The 3,899-nt window shown below is 36.7% G+C and overlaps 1 long non-coding RNA gene across 2 annotated transcripts; it reads left to right on the top strand.

The window, feature by feature from the left end:
* The first annotated feature begins 1,491 nt into the window (after nt 1–1,491).
* Nucleotides 1,492–2,235, top strand: LOC146710981 (uncharacterized). 2 transcript variants are annotated; one of them, XR_014920076.1, is made up of 3 exons: nt 1,492–1,515; nt 1,644–1,752; nt 1,872–2,235. It is a non-coding gene; the product is annotated as an uncharacterized LOC146710981 (long non-coding RNA). The 2 variants fall into 2 exon arrangements; XR_014920075.1 differs by having other exon boundaries at nt 1,497–1,752.
* Nucleotides 2,236–3,899: the final 1,664 nt, after the last annotated feature.

Here is a 3,899-nt window from a genome sequence, read left to right as displayed (position 1 = left end):
TCCTTATTTTAATGTTTTTTCATCGTGCTCCATGGCAGAGAAACACACAGATATGCTTTTTCCTGGGCCTGGTTTTAGTAAGAGAGCTGGATTAACGGCTTCTGTGGGCGAGAAGAAGCAAAAACCACATTTTGCATTAGAGTATGATTTATTGTTGGCGTCAGAGATGCAAAATAACGAATACTTCAATACTGTACTTAAGTAGAATTTTCTGGTATCTTTACTTTACTGCTGTACTTTTTTGTGCCTACTGTATACTTCTTTAAACTTCTACTTCTCACATTTTAGCACGCGTATCTGTACTTTGTAATCCGTACATTTGTAAATCAGCACGCGTGCTTTGGACGCAAGATTACTTCAAAATTTTGTACATAAATTATATTTTAGACCCTGTACTTCTTACTTCGACTTGACTAAAAAGTCGAGCCAGTGCTTTCTAAACAGAGGTATCTAAACTGTAGTAAGGAACGTGTGTACTTGTGACACCTTTGGTTAGCGTCAACACTGCAAATTTCGTCACAAACAGATTTATATATTTATCAATACTTCTATTCGTCATTCTTTTCTGTACAGCTTTTTTATTGCCCAGATTTTAGTTAGCCTCTGTTCAATTGACTGTTATATGTCAATAGAAACATATCTCACAGATTAAAGTGTCTTTTAAAATATTTGGGGTTTTTTTTTCAAGAATTTTCTTCCCAAATCTATTACATGCCAAGTGTAAATTGTTATTTCTGCTAAAACCTTAACTTAAATGTGTATATGGTGTTTATCTGTTTCTCTCTGTGTTTTAGATGCACACATCAATCTGGAATTCAGGCTTAAAGCCAGAATTGCAGGAATGCAACACGTGTTGCAGAGGACTCTTTCACTGCCCTCTGTGCCCCACTTTCAGCCCTACTGTCAGGGCAAAGATTGAGGAGCATCTAAGTGTGCATATAAAAAATGCTTTGCCTTTAAAAGGTATGTTTGTATTAAATATACTTTATAGTTATAAATATGCACTTTTTTAAGCACTTCTGCAGTATCTTTGTTGACTTAAAAGTTGCTGTTGATATTGTACAGTTCAGTGCATTCATCTGCAACAAAAATAGTGTTTTTATAAAATATATTTTTATTTACTTTTCACCACTTTTCTTGACATAACTTTTGTGATCCATACCATTTTGCTTTCATTATTGAGGTTGGCTTGGATGTTTTTGTTAACATGTACAATCTGATTGTTAGACAAATTGATTGCATTCTATACAACTACATTTAAATTACATCTGTTTGTTTGTTTGTTTTTTTCTCTTACAGATAAAATGATATGCCGGTGCAGGCAGCCTTGTAGGACAACAGGACACTTTCACTGCCCTGTCTGTAAGATTACAATCATACGGCGTGGGGATATGGCAAGGCATTTATTGTCTTGTCAGCATTCTTCAATGCCAAGTCAGCCACCATTATCAGGACTGCTCCCCGCTGAACTCTTCGAGGAGACCCGTCTCCCCCCCCCCCAAGGTTTTGTCTTCGGTATCTGAACCATTTTCTGAGTCTTTGTTAGAACATTCATAAGCTCTACCCTCTGTGTTCAATAAAACTGCAGCTGATGGAAAGTCCATGAAAATGACATGCCCTCACTGTGGCCTTACTCTTCGTAGCTCTGGCAAGCTATTTGCACACTGGAGAGAGGAAGCCAAAGCTGTGCTTGAAGGACAACACGTGCCCATTTTCAGACTGAAAAAGCGCAAGTTCCAGGAAGTCAGTCAGGTCAGTATTCACTTTAAACAGTAGTGTAATTACATGGTTAGTGACATTTGAATAACTGTTAAAAAACTGTTCTGCAACAGAGAAATAACTATGTTTTCATCCCCATTTGCCTGACACAGGAGCCAGCAGTTGTTGAAGATCTGCGTCCTGCTGTGCAGTGGGCTGTCCAAAATAAGGCACATGTAACAATGCCCAAATATCTGTCCTTAAATCAAGGGGACCAGCAGAGGGTCTTAAGAGACATGTCAGAGGAAGAAGACACTGGAGCAAGGGACTTGTTCCTCTTTGTTTTTCAGTTTGCAAAGGACATGGAGCTCTTTTTGAAAGCATGTGCTGATGATCAGGGGCTAAGGGTCAGTGCTATGTTTGACATGTAATGGACAAATGAAGGCACTGGCTGTGTTTGTTTAATATGTTGTTGTTGTTGTTGTTGTTTTGTTTTTGCATAGTACAAAATTCCAATTAAACTTATTTCAAAATGTTGTTCACTTGATTCTGTGTCCATACTTATAATAAATGATTACAGTGAAACAGCATTAAATGTAAATGTAACAGCATTTTTTTAAACTTGTAATTTAAAAAATAAAAAGCTTATTATTGATATTAACAGTAAAGAATTGTAATCAATAATATTTTTATACATTTTAAACATTAACACTCTGGGCTCTATCCTGGCTATCTGTGGACACTTCACTTATTCTTTTTTTTGACTACTGCACTGCAGTGGACCAAAACAATGACACGGGTTTGATCTTAAGGATCTAATAGTTATGTGTGTTGTGCATGACATTGCCACACAAATATGTATTTGCAAGATAGAGTAGAATAAATTATGACGCATGAAATATTACATAGGCTGCAGTGAATTTCTGTTGATACAGCCAATTGAGCTTTGAGTTTCCCAGTCAAACTTAGCTTTGAAGCACCTGCTAAAAACACTTTTACTCTTTTACATTTCATAACAAGACACCATAGCCAAAATATTAACAAAATATATATTATTAAAAAATTCAAAGCTGCACATACAGCAACAAACACCGTTAGTAAATGTGTCCTGGAGTTTATGCAGGTGCAGAAAGTGCTGCTGCTGTAAGTCAGCCTAACAGCTTACAGATCACTTATTTTTCTGGAAAGATGGTAGGAAGGGCATCACTGCTCATTTCTACAGTCTCCCAGATCTTGGAATACAATCCCTTTGTACCATGAAACCACTTCGCAGTACTAGGAGTCCACTAAAACCTATAAAGAGAGTGATCCTGGAAGAAATGGGGCACACACTAGTGACCTCAACAATTGCAAGACGGCCTTTTCCCCGATGCTCAGATGGGGAAAAAAAGGAAGTTTCATGAAAACATTAGGACTTTATCACCGTTTTACCAGAAAAGTTAATGGTAATATATAACCTAACTGGCTATAAAGAGTAAAACATTTAGATACAATTTTGATTTTGATGAAAAGGACTGGTGCTATTTTAAAGAGTCACGTCGGTAAAAGTAGATAAATGTTTTAAGAAATATACATTTTATAGCATTTTGTGAACATACACAAAAAGTGGCCATTTTTGGCAACAAACAAGCTGAGAGAGAGTTGTATATTTTTGGCTCTCCTTGAACAAAAATAATAGTGCATAATAATCAATGTTGATGTTAATCAATTATATGTCCCAGACACTACTATTAATAATACAGCGGTGCCTCGTTTATCGCTGGTGTTACGTTCAAAAAATAACCCGCGGTAGGTGAAATCCATAGCCAACTTTATTTTTTACAATTATTACAGATGTTAAGACTGTAAAACCCCTCACTACATGCTTTATACACTTTTCTCAGACAGGAATGAACATTTTCACACTTTTCTCTTTGTTTAAACACTCTTAGAGTTCAAACCTTTGTAGAAACACAAGTCCAGTATTATGGAATGAAACCTAAAGGTGCATTTGAGGGTGCAAAACGTTTTGTCGGCATTGTTGTGTTTGTTTGGGAGAAAACTTCCAAACGTACAGTACAGCACTTCAGAGTTACACTGCTAGCGATCGAAGATTTATGTAAATTCGACAAGCTAAACGCATTCTGTACTGTACAGCGGGAGTCCCCAACCTTTTTTGCACCACAGACCACTTTAATGTCAGACAATATTTTCAGGGAACT

This window comes from Copadichromis virginalis, linkage group LG4, assembly GCF_057382275.1.
Source record: "Copadichromis virginalis isolate Kocher_CV1m ecotype Utaka linkage group LG4, C_Virginalis_male_GT1.1, whole genome shotgun sequence".
In the NCBI taxonomy this organism is placed as follows: Eukaryota; Metazoa; Chordata; class Actinopteri; order Cichliformes; family Cichlidae; genus Copadichromis; species Copadichromis virginalis.
Note: the sequence above shows the minus strand (reverse complement) of the source record. Positions and strands in the feature narration are given on the sequence as shown.